Raw genomic sequence first — 12,783 nt, 5'->3', positions numbered from 1 at the left:
CTCAATTCCTTTGACCCCTTGAATGTCCTCAGGACAAGGTATAGATAGGGCTTACCGCAAAGTGAGTGATCCGTGAGGGTGAAGCCACAGTGCTTTTATAACCTCCTCTTGAAAGTCACACTATCTCTCCAACCTTCCATTTGAGAGAAGCGAGACAAGTCATGAAACCTGGCCCACATTCAAGGGGAGAGGAGGGAGGCATGTCAAAGACTCTGAACATATTTTAAGCCATCACAGTAGGCAAAAACAGCCTCAAGCAAAGAATGCAGGTGCCTGTGGAAGTCAGGCAGGTGGAGGCAGTAAGGGCCAAGGGGAATGGGTGGGCACCAACAGTGCCCTCTACAGGAACAAATAAAGATAAGGCCCACCCATTTTCCAGGCTTAGGGAAATAGATTTGACTGATGGGAGAGTTGCAAAGCGACATCTTTACGAAGGACGTGGAGACAGAGAGGGGTGAAGATTTGGGGTACTTTAAGTGTCAATCTGCTGCAACCACTAAGAAAGGAAAAACAGTACCAATTAGATTATGATACTCCATTGATTATCAGCTGTATCCCAGATTCGGGGACACAAGTATGAGAGAAAAGTACATCTTAGAATCAGCAAATACAGAAGTTGCACAGAGAATTTCAGATTTTCACATATACAATTGTTGCAAAAGCAAACACCTCTAACGTTTATCTTCCATCTTATATAGAGATCATTAAAAATTAAGCATAGGCAACCGTGTGATATGGAGTTTTCCATTTTAGTTGGCCATGTCCCCAAACCTGAACAAATCACTCACCCTCTCTGAGCCTCAGTTTTCACATCTGAAATGTAGATAAGGTATTGCTTTGATTCTCCTACAGATCAATTCAAAAATGAATTCAAAATAGCTTCAAAATTAAAATGTTATCAAGATACAAGGTGCTATGAATGGGCAGAAGAAGCTATAAAACTCACAGGCAGCATGAAAGAAAATGATCATTTTCTCCTTGAAAGCTCAAGAAAAACTGACTAATTCCTCATGCTGCTAGTCAAACTGGAATTATTCCTGCATTTTAAAGAAATTTCACTGCTTAAAGGCATCAGGGGAAAAAATGGGAGGTGGTGGGTGGGAAGCTGAGGATGGTCGTATACAAACAGATCCTGCACATAAATAAATTAAAGCCCCAATTGGTCATTTTCTAGCTGGTGTAATAATCCTCGGCCCAGGAGAGCCACATCCCTCATTGGCTGGAGCGAGCAAGCCCGGTTATTGTTCACACATGGCCGTTTCCTAATGCTGTCTGCGCAGCCATAACAGAGAACTTGGGGCTGTCAGCCAGAAAAACCCAGGCTGCCACTTGGGGAGCTTGAAAGCTCCCAATATAAAGAAGTGACACACACCTGAGTAGGTCTGATATATATTCCTTTCTGCAGAGGGCAGTGGAATACATTCCCGGGCCATTCATCTTGTTGCTAAAATTAGATCCTGCATAGAAGGAATGATATATTACTGATTACATAATAAAGATAGCTATATTTCTCATGAGAAACAGAAGGGAGAGATATAGTTAGGCACAGGGCAAATATATCCTTGATATGAAAAATGGATTCATTAAGTATTTAATCTTTATACCATTCCTGTGAAATAAATGCACACATACATCACACGTGTGTTAAAGTGACTTGATAATTAATGTTGTTACACTTGAGAAAAATCCTGGCCCTCCATCCTGAAGTCATGTCGTGAGTTGGAGAACACAGGCCAAGGCATGCCCTCTGCCAAACTCTGAATGGGGTGGCTTGGCTGCGCTCTGAAAGCCAAGGGAATCAGAGGGTGAGTCGTGGGTTTGCATCGAGATTTCATCTTATTTTGGTGAGGCCCAGCGGGAGTCACAAGGGATCTCTTGCAGTAGATGGATCATACATTTCTAAGCATCACGGAGAGATAGCTGAAACGATCCCATGTACTAAAGGGCCTCTGGTAACTGAGTACAGCCTTCATGCTCTCCTCTTTACAAATAAACCTTCTCCCTCCACATCTCATCTCATTCTATTTCCCTCCTCCAAGATCCTTGTCAGAAAGGGCAAACCTCACATTTTTAAAAAACCTGTAGCCACGGTGGAAGAATTTCCAGACATCCTGGTGATGATATTCCAACTTAAACATGAGTGCGTTTGGTTGGAGTTTAAACGAACATGCAGATTTGTAGCACCTCAGGTGTCAAAGATCAGTAAAAACAAATCTGAGTGAAATAAAAGAAGAAAATAATTCTAAGAATCATAGCTTGGAATAATAGCTTGATCTAACTAAAGATTATTCCAAAGAGATTACGGTCTGGAGAAAAACACTAACAGTCTATCAGGGGTTAAAAGCTCATTACTTGTATATTTATTTTACAAGAAAAGAACATAGGTTTTGTAGTCAGATGCACTTCAGTTCTTCTCCTGGCTCTGTCATCTCCTAGCTAGATTTATAGACAAGCAATTTACCTCTTTTGAGCTCTTCTTCCTTATCAAGAATATAAAAATCAAAATCCTCTAACCATACGTGTTCTAAAGACTGGCTGCAAGCACAGCACCAGCATGGTGCCTGGTGCAGAGTAGGAAATCAACAAACATTAGTTCTCTTCCATTCTCCATTCCCTGAGTCCATCCACCTTAGAGGAGCACAGAAGGGTAATGCCAGAAACTTTTTCCCCCTCTCAGCAATGAAAACCGGTTCCTTCTACTCTACCAGGCTGGAGGTAAGCAAAAGTTTGAGAGAGTTAACAGGGGCACGTTCATGGGGAAAGTCCTTGCAGTAGTCAGGATAGGATAGGCTCTGCTGCAGTAATAACAACCCCTGATGCTCCACAGCTTAACACAATAAAGGTTTATGTCTCTTTCATGCTATTTGTCCATTTGTGAGTCAGCAGGTGGCTGTGTTTCATTTAGTCACGCAGGGACCCAAGACTACCATTTTTTGATGCCACCATCTCAATGCAAGGTTGACAATTCATTGTCACAGGAAAAGAGAACACCAAAAAAATACAGTGGTGGCTCTTCATGGCTTCCACAAGGAAGCGACATATGACACTTCCTCTCATATTTCAAAGGGGCAGGGAGGTATAATCCTCCCAGGTGCCTGGAGGAGAGGAAATTCAGAGAGTTGAGGCTGCTGTGCCAGAAGCAAAGGGATGAACTGAGTGTACGTCGTACAACCAAGTCCACAGAGGCTCCCAGGAACCACACTGCGGTCGCTCTAGCCCTGACTCCCCCGTTCCTTTCCTGGGAGGAAGCAGCTTTGCACGGCGGACACCCCAGTCTTTGCCAGCATCTCATCCAAGCCCATTCTCTCCCCTGGTTCACGCTTGTGAGCAGCACTCAAGTTGCCATTATTAACTTGTCTAAATAATTCATATACCTTTCTCGACTCGCATCCAAGTTGCCGAACTTTTGGATGCTTCATGGCAACATGATCACAATTGTCATTTTGTCACCTATTTTCACCTCAGATCAAATTAAACTCCCTGTAGAGCTGATGTTCACACAATTTTTGCTTCTTTCCCAGAAATGCTCAGTCAATATCTCCCTTATTCGCTTCCCATCTGCGGTTGGCTGACTGCATTCATTGGCCCCCATTTTTCACCCCTCCCTGTGTTCAGGCCCCCTTGCACATAGCTTTGCACAGCCTCCTGCTAAGGGCATGGAGTTTATTTCTCTAGGAATTCAGAGGCCTTGTTGAGGGGCCATGTTCAAGGAGATTGTCCCACTGGGGCTTTGGCAGCTGCTGAGTTTGCCAGGCTGGGATGAGTCAGGAGGGAGCCTCCACTGTGATTCTGGGTGGTTCAATCTGTTTGAAGCCAGACCTCAGCTGGCGGCTTGGACATAGGGAATAAGGTCCTGAGTCCATGAATAGGAAGTCAGCAGGAGCTAAGCAAAGAGTAGCCGGGCACAGAGGAGCCGGAAAAGGTTTGGGCTGAGGGTTCAGGAGGGCAGCTGGAAACCAATCAGGAGATCGAAACAGGGGAATTCCCTGGCGGTCCAGTGGTTAGGACTGCGAGCTTTCACTGCCGAGGGCCGGGGTGCAATCTCTGGCTGGGGAACTAAGACCTAAGACCCCGCAAGCCACGCAGTGCGGCAGGAAAAAAAAAAAAGGGAAATCGAAACAGGAGACCAGAACGGAGGAGAGGGTGCCGTGGTGGCACCGCTAGGCTCATTGAACACTGTTGAAGATAGCAAGACCAGTTCCGGAAACCGCCAGCAGAGAGGGGGATCCTAGGTTCTTCCCAGGTTCGGTCAGAGCTGGATGAGAATCAGGCGCCTCTACCTGGCAGGCGTGGGGAAGGCAGGGCTGACAACGACTACCCTGGTGACTCCCTTTTCTCAAGACTGGACTACAGAAGCCTGCTGGTCCAGTGGTTCTCACCCCTGGCTGCACATCAGCTCGCCTGGCACAGTATAAAAAACACTAGTGCCTGGGCGCACCCTCCAAGACCCTGATTTGATTGGTCCTGGTTGGTAGGATAGATCATTATTAGTAACGTACAGCCAGGGTGGAGAACCACTTACCCAATCTGCCTGTCCCCCAACCCTCCCTCCCAGGGCAGACCTCTACACTTGTCTTTCTAAACCACAGTTTAGTGAGGCACTCTACCTTCAATTCTTTAAAGAAAAAAGTAAATTTTCACACACACATATACACGGATGAGAAAAACATTTTTTCTGAGAGTAGATGTTTAAACTACTGATTATACACACAAGTTATTTAGATTTAGAAGCTGTAAGGTAACCAAACATGGGCATTTGCCCCTAGCCATATATTGGCATGCCCTCCAGAATAACGATCTGAGTCTAAAAAGACAAGGAGTGTATTCTAAACCTTCAGAATACTTCGCATTAAAGAGATTCCTTAAAAGATCAATTTTAAAGCAGATCATAGCAACTTAAAGTGACAAAATATTAGCTTATCAATATATATATTTTTATCTATTCTTACCAAACGCTGGAATGCTAGGGCTCTTAATAGTCTCATGTGCTAAAGAGAAAATAAAAGAGCGTGCCAGGATACACTGATGGGGGGAGTGATTCTTTGGGATCTGGGATCAACACAGGCCTCTTGGGGAAGGTGCCGTTTGATTTCAGGCCCGAGTGAAGGAAGGTAGCAGTTATGGGACCATCAGGGGAAGAAAGATTTCCAGGCAGATGGAATCATCAGCAAGAAAACTCTGCAGAGGCTTCTGGCTTGGTGATCAATGAAGAAAGGCCAGAGTGCAGCCTCTTCAGAGGCTGCCCACAGCAGTTTATTATCCAAAATGTGAAGCACCCCCACCAGCTGCAGGGCAGACATGAACACCACAAAATAAATGAGGAATAAGAGCCAAATAGAGTTTCAAAGCGCCATGAGCAAGCACAGCTGGTGCTACAGACAGTATGCTGGGGACGATATTATGCGCTTTTGCATAACATTTATCAAGAACAGAGAATGGCGTGGCCCTGCTCCGTTTTCCCTAGGAGTGATACAAAATAATCTTTTATTAATCTTATTTTAAATTTGTTACCATTGTACATGATCTCAGAAGACCAAGTGGAGAACATTTGATATAAATCAAAGGAATAAATGAATATGAAAGAAAAGACAAATTATATGCCCCAATAAATATTTCTGCCCATTCTGTTCTACTATAAAGCATTTTGTAAATGTAAATATTATACATAAATGTTAAATAAATATATTAATATAATCTTCCTCTGGGTTTTTAAAAATAAGAATCTCCGTAGGCAAAGAGTTATTTCATCTTTAAAAGTTCTCTCAGGCCCACATTTTCCAGCCTCTAACAGTTACCACAGGGAAGCCATTATCACGGTAGAGACAATGAGGCTGATGCTCGAAAGCCTGGGGTTGGGGGCAGACAGACCCAGGCTCAAATTCCTACTTTGCCATTTAATAATTGTGTGACCTTGAACAAGGGATGTAATCTCTCCAAGCCCTTGTGAGGGAATGTGCAAAATGTGATGATTCTTTTCACTGAAAATTGTTGTTGGAACAAAATTGGTTTTTTCCGAGAATATGGCACAGTGGTGTGGCATCCTCAGGTTCACTATCACCGTCATCATCTCGTCAGAGGGCATGGGTGTGTGCAGGCATCTCATACTCACAAACTTGGAAAAACACAAGACAGGCTCAGGATAGAAGGAAACTGTGGCGTGGCAGCTCCCCTCCCGTTAGAAGGTTTGTAATGGACGACAAGCCCTCTGTAGCTTTATCCATCAATTCTCTCTGACAATTAAGAATCCAGGAAGGATGAGCTCAGCCTGTTGTCAACTGGTTGTCTGTGTATTTAGCCTAACCAGTTTGGCTTCTCATTCTTTTTTTTTTTTTTTTTTGGCCACGCTGCACAGCTTGTGGGATCTTAGTTCCCCGACCAGGGATTGAACCCGGGCGGGCCCTTGGCAGTGAGAGTGCGGAGTCCTAACCACAGGACTGCCACAGAATTCCCTGGATTCTCATTCTTGATTAAGGAATTTGACAATAATCTTAAGAATGGTTCTGGAGAGAATTCTTCCTGCAACAAATTGTCACCTGGAAACTCACCCATCCGTACAAACAAATTCAACTATACAGCAATTAGTTACCTCGGAGAACTGCAAAGATTAATGTTATTCATGATGGAGAAAGATATTCCACTTCAGGCATACTTTGTATGCTGCTAGCAGGGGTATAAACACATTTTTTCCCTTTTCCATTCAAAACAAAGACAATGAGTGCATTAATTAGAAACAGTAGGATTTATTCTAGGTAACAACTCAGAATATAAATTGAGAGATGAAAAGGACTCCACAATCAGGAGTCATCCATCACTACCTCATCTGCTGGTGAGGTTACACTCCTAGAATTCCAGTGCTGTCTGTCCTGAGTTTATTCCGCTTAAGCTTTGGACCCTCCATTGAGTGACTGATCAAAACGACCGTGGCCTCGTGCTTCACCAGAATAACCATGGCTTCCTCTGGACAACCAGTGGTCCTTGAAGGCTCAGAGTCTTTTAACCAAAGGGTGGGCTGTTTCTTTATTGACATCATTAAAGACCTGGTGTATCAGCAGGACAAACTTTGTTCCCTGTTGGACGAAAAAGACACACAAGGTTAGCTGCTGCTACTGATTACTAAATGATCTTATAAACACAAATTCTTAAGGGTCTAGCATGGGTGCAAGCACACTTAATATTCAAAATACGAGATGGATTATGTAGAACAAACAAGCTGTTCGTTTCATGGAAAAAAAACAATGATCCCAGAGTGAGAAGTCAGGTTCAAGTCTGAGGTTGATTACTGATCAGCTGTGTGACCTTGGGCGTGATCATTTTGCTTCTCAGAATGTATTTACTCATCTATAAAATGGGAATGATAATATTTATTTCAGGTTCCTCATAGCATTGTGGTGGAAATTAAATCAGATGGTGTATGTGGAAGTGCTTTGAAAACTGCCAGAGGAGCTGCTGTGTAAATGGTATCATTATTACCAATTTCTAGGAATTACTGAACACCATATCCTTAGACCATATCGGCAAGCTGACACCTGACAAATGAGAACGCATTACTGTGTCATATTCCATTGTCTCTGGCTGTTTTCATCCTCAGCTGACAGGGTGGGCCTATGGGGTCCTGTTAGCATAAATCCTTGGTAGAGGGCATTTCTCTAAAAGTAGAAAGAATTTCTAGCTCCTGTCCTATCGCACCTCTTTCCACATACTCATATAGTCAAACAAACGCCACTCAAAATTCCTGAAGCAAGAAAAGACAAACACAGGAAGCATATAGGTATCTCTGTTTTAGACTTCCCCACTTTTGTCAAGATTCTTTACAGATCAAAATGGCCACAGCCTCAACTCCTGAAATCTCTGTAGAATAATAACTATTTATTTACCATTTCTTGAGCACTTCCTGTAGTTGGTCACAGTGTGGAGTATCTTATTCAATCCTCACAACAAACATATGAAATACTGTTACTGCTCCAAACTGAAAGATTGGGAAATTGAGACTTGGAGAGGTTAAGCAACTTCCTGAGATCACACGTCTAGCTCCTAAGTGGTAGAGATGGGACTAGACTCTAGGTCTGCTTGGTTTCAAAGTACATGGTCTGATTATAAAACTCTTAGAGGAGAACGTAGGCAGAACATTCTATGACATAAATCACAGCAAGATCCTTTTTGACCCACCTCCTAGAGTAATGGAAATAAAAACAAAAATAAACAAATGGGACCTAAGGAAACTTAAAAGCTTTTGCACAGCAAAGGAAACTATAAACAAGACGAAAAGACAACCCTCAGAATGAGAGAAAGTATTTGCAAATGAAGCAACTGACAAAGGATTAATCTCCAAAATATACAAGCAGCTCATACAGCTCAATATCACAACAACAAACAACCCAATCCAAAAATGGCCAGAAGACCTAAATAGACATTTCTCCAAAGAAGACATACAGATGGCCAAGAAACACATAAAAAGACGCTCAACATCATTAACCATTAGAGAAATGAAAATCAAAACCACAATGAGGTTATCACCTCACACCAGTCAGAATGGCCATCACCAAAAAATCTAGAAACAATAAATGCTGGAGAGGGTGTGGAGAAAAGGGAACCCTCCTGCACTGTTGGTGGGAATGTAAATTGATACAGCCACTATGGAGAACAGTATGGAGGTTCCTTAAAAAACTAAAAATAGAACTACCATATGATCCAGCAATCCCACTACTGGGCATTTAGCCTGAGAAAACCGTAATTCAAAAAGATACATGTACCACAATGTTCATTGCAGCACTATTTACAATAGCCAGGACATGGAAGCAACCAAAATGTCCATCGACAGATGAATGGATAAAGAAGACGTGGCACATATATACAATGGAATATTACTCAGCCATAAAAAGGAACGAAATTGAGTTATTTGTAATGAGGTGGATGGACCTGTCATACAGAGTGAAGTAAGTCAGAAAGAGAAAAACAAATACCGTACGCTAACCCATATATATGGAATGTAAAAAAATGGTACAGATGAACCTAGTGGCAGGGCAGGAATAAAGATGCAGACATAGAGAAGGGACTTGAGGACACAGGGGGGAAGGGGAAGCTGGGACGAAGTGAGAGAGTAGCATTGACATATATACACTACCAAATGTAAAATGGATGGCTAGTGGGAAGCTGCTGCATAGCACAGGGAGATCAGCTCGATGCTTTGTGACGACCTAGAGGGGTGGGATAGGGAGGGTGGGAGGGAGGTTCAAGAGGGAGGGGATAAGGGGATATATGTATACATATAGCTGATTCAATTTGTTGTACAGCAGAAACTAACACAACATTGTAAAGCAATTATACTCCAATAAAGATGTAAAATATATATATATATATATCTCCAATAATTGAAAAAAATAAAAATAAATAAAGACACCAAAGAAAAAAGTACATGGTCTGACTACTATATTACCAAGTTTTTCCTGAAAATTTGTTCTATTGTTACTGTTAGTTTTGTGTAGAACCTACTGTTGGGATAGGTGGTTATAGAGCACTTAGACTTCCTTCAGCCTCAAACCAGATACTGTCAAATGATTCAACTTTCCATCCAACAAATATTTCCATCCAACAAATTCTAGGTACTGCCCCAGGGAGGGAGTGGTCATAAGCTATGGGTGAATCCCGTCCCTTAATCCTGAAGAGCTTCCAGGTAAGGATAATGGATCAACAACGACAACTTTCTCCCTAAGACATGTTGATGTGCACTGCATTAGGAAAATTCCTTCAAATTAAAATACAAACTCATGAGGATTTTCTTCATTGTCTAAAAAAGATTCACCTTAGGATTTCATTTCATTCATTCAATCCATGAAACAATAAATATTTGTTAGGTATCTATTAGGAGTCAGTCCCTGTGCTAGCCAATCTAAAGATAATATTGCATTTATCAACCCTTTGTTTACTCACAGCCATTCCAGAAATACTAGAGAACACCTAATGTTAATACATGTTCATTCTCAGTTATCCACCTTGACAGGGAAAGAAGGTAGTTGGAATAAAAGGTATATCTATATATCACTGTGACCAAGAATTTGAGACTCTTCCCACTTTACACTTTTACAAAGATCTTTTGAGCTTATAAACAATCCTCTTAATTTGCTCTGCGGAAGAAATATTTATAAACAGTACAGTAGCTAAAATTAGGCTGCAAAAAAAGAGGTAAAGGGAGAAGTGAAAGGCAGCATGCGTAAGCCAGAAGCTAAGTACACTCTTGAATAACCATCAGTGTTTTTAATGAGTTTTTCATGGTTTCTGAGCACCCAGATCAAATCAAGCTTTCATCTTCCTGAATGATGGTGCCACTTTGTACCATTAAGCTTATTTTCAGACTAGTGGGGGCCTTTTCTTAGAGAGATGTAAACTCCCTGAAGGGAGCAGCCCTGCTGTATTTCTTTATACCTCCACAGTGAACAAAACAATTCTGGTCGCATAACAGGCACTGAATACGTACTTACTGATTCATAGATTAAGACTCTTGGAGAGGTAACAGTAGTACACGAAGGATTGCAGAGACCAAAAACAAAGGTATTACCTAAAAGCCACCATCTTCCAATTTGTTGGAGGTAGTCAGAATACATATAGTGGTTAAGGAGCCAAGTTCTGTCATTTTCTATTTCTGAATCTTTGGAAAAATTACTTAACCTTCTGTGCCTCCGTTTATCTTAATCTGTAAAAATGAAAAAAATAAGGATGTCTATATTATAAAGCTGTTGTGAGAATGAAATTAGTTAATACAGTAGCAGCATTTACAACACTTAACACATGATAAGTGTATAATAAATGTTAGCTATTATTATTTGTGATTCTTTTCTTTTGGAGAATGCAAAAGTCCTTTAAAATTAGAATATATGATATAATAGATTGATTTATTTCAAAGATAATAGGAAATTTAGTTCCTTACCACCACTAACCTTAATTTAAATAATGAAATTCACACTTGACTTCCAGGTAAAGATGGTAGATTGACAATGTGCGTCTACTTTCACTCTGTCCCAAGACCGCTAAAATGGCAGAAAACAATCTTTTAAAGGGATAAACCCACAAGGATTTGGAGAATAAGAGGAGAACAGCAATGAAGTTTCTTCAGTCAGACCCTCACATCTGTGGAAACTGGATTTATAACAATTCTGGCATGGATTGCAGAACAGTGGGGAAGGATAGAGAGTGGGTGGAAAAACACAACAGAACATCCAAGAGATATGATATAATAACAGAAGGTCTACCCTGTGTGTAATTGGCATCCCAGGAAGAAAAAATAAGGAGAAATAATACGCGAGAATATACCAAAATGAATGACAGATACCAAACAACAGTTCCAAGACATTCAAAGAACATCAAGCAGGGTAAGTGCTCCCCTACCAAAAGTACTCCCACACCATAGGCATATTATATACAAGCTGCTGAAAACAGAGACAAAGGAAATTATGAAGGCAGCCTGTGAAAAGGACACATACCATACAGAGGAATAAAAATTAAAGATAAGGGCTTCCCTGGTGGTGCAGTGGTTGAGAATCCGCCTGCCAATGCAGGGGACACGGGTTCGAGCCCTGGTCTGGGAAGATCCCACATGCCACGGAGCAACTGGGCCTGTGAGCCACAACTACTGAGCCTGCGCGTCTGGAGCCCGTGCTCCGCAACAAGAGAGGCCGCAATAGTGAGAGGCCCGCACACCACGATGAAGAGTGGCCCCCACTTGCCGCAACTAGAGAAAGCCCTCGCACAGAAACGAAGACCCAACACAGCCAAAAATAAATAAATTAATTAATTAATTTAAAAAAAAAATTAAAGATAAGAGTTACAGTAGACTTCTCCAGAAACTACACAAGACAGAAGATAAGGAATGAGGTCTCTGTAGCTGAACAACAACAAAAACCTGTCAAGTCAGAATCCTATACCCAGCAAAAATGTGTTTCAAAAAGGAACAAGAAATAAAGACTTTCCTGAACCAAAACCAAAAAACAAACCTGAGCGAATTCATTGCCAGCAGACCCATGCTATAAGTAATACTGAAGAAAGTTCTTCAGACAGAAGGAATATAATAGCAGACAGAAGCTTGAATCTACACCAAAAAATTAAGAGCACTGGAAATGGAATAACTAAAGGTAAGCAAAGTTCAAAATTTATTTTTTATTATTTTTAATTGCTCTGAAAGATAACTACCTAAAGCAAAAATAGTAGTATTGTGTATTTACAGCATATGTAAGAGTCAGTATGTGGCAAGAATAGAAGAAGAATGAGAGGGAGAAATTGGGGATATATTGTTGTCTTTATACTAGACGTGACAGGATATTATGTGAAAGTGGACTTTAATTAAATAACAGGTACATGGTAAACCCTAAAAGTACTCAATTTTTTTCAAAAGAGGTGTGCATGATAATTCAATAGTGGAAATAACATTGAATCATGCAAATGCTCAATTAATCAAAAAGGAAGCAAAAAGAAAGGAAAAAAGAAACGAAGGACAAATGGAAGAAATAGAAACGAGCTGGTTAGATGGTAGATTTTAATTCAGCCATATCAATAATCACATTAAATGTAAGCCACACTAATTCAAAGATAGATTGTTAGATTAGATAAAAAGCAAGACCCAACTATATGCTGCCTACAAGAATACCACTTTAAATATAAAGACATAAATAGATTAAAAGTAAAAGAATGAAAAAAGATATTCCATGCAGACACTACTCAAAAGAAAGCTGAAGTTGCTTTATTAATATCAAAGTAGGCTTCAGACAAAAAATATTACCAGTGATAGGCTTATTA

General features: G+C 41.1%; 1 long non-coding RNA gene across 4 annotated transcripts in view; it reads right to left on the bottom strand.

Annotated features, from left to right (window-relative positions):
- Positions 1-6,720: 6,720 nt before the first annotated feature.
- The window catches only part of LOC133078509 (uncharacterized), a 48,419-nt gene continuing 42,356 nt past the window's right edge, over positions 6,721-12,783 (bottom strand). For 3 of the 4 annotated variants that reach the window (XR_009697889.1, XR_009697888.1, XR_009697891.1), the window contains 3 exons: positions 10,932-11,021; positions 10,553-10,687; positions 6,721-7,067 (listed from right to left, as the gene is read on the bottom strand). This is a non-coding gene — a long non-coding RNA (uncharacterized LOC133078509). The remainder of the gene's footprint in view (positions 7,068-10,552; positions 10,688-10,931; positions 11,022-12,783) is intronic. The other variant, XR_009697890.1, reaches the window with a different exon arrangement.

This window comes from Eubalaena glacialis, chromosome 18, assembly GCF_028564815.1.
Source record: "Eubalaena glacialis isolate mEubGla1 chromosome 18, mEubGla1.1.hap2.+ XY, whole genome shotgun sequence".
NCBI classification, from domain to species: domain Eukaryota; kingdom Metazoa; phylum Chordata; class Mammalia; order Artiodactyla; family Balaenidae; genus Eubalaena; species Eubalaena glacialis.
Note: the sequence above shows the minus strand (reverse complement) of the source record. Positions and strands in the feature narration are given on the sequence as shown.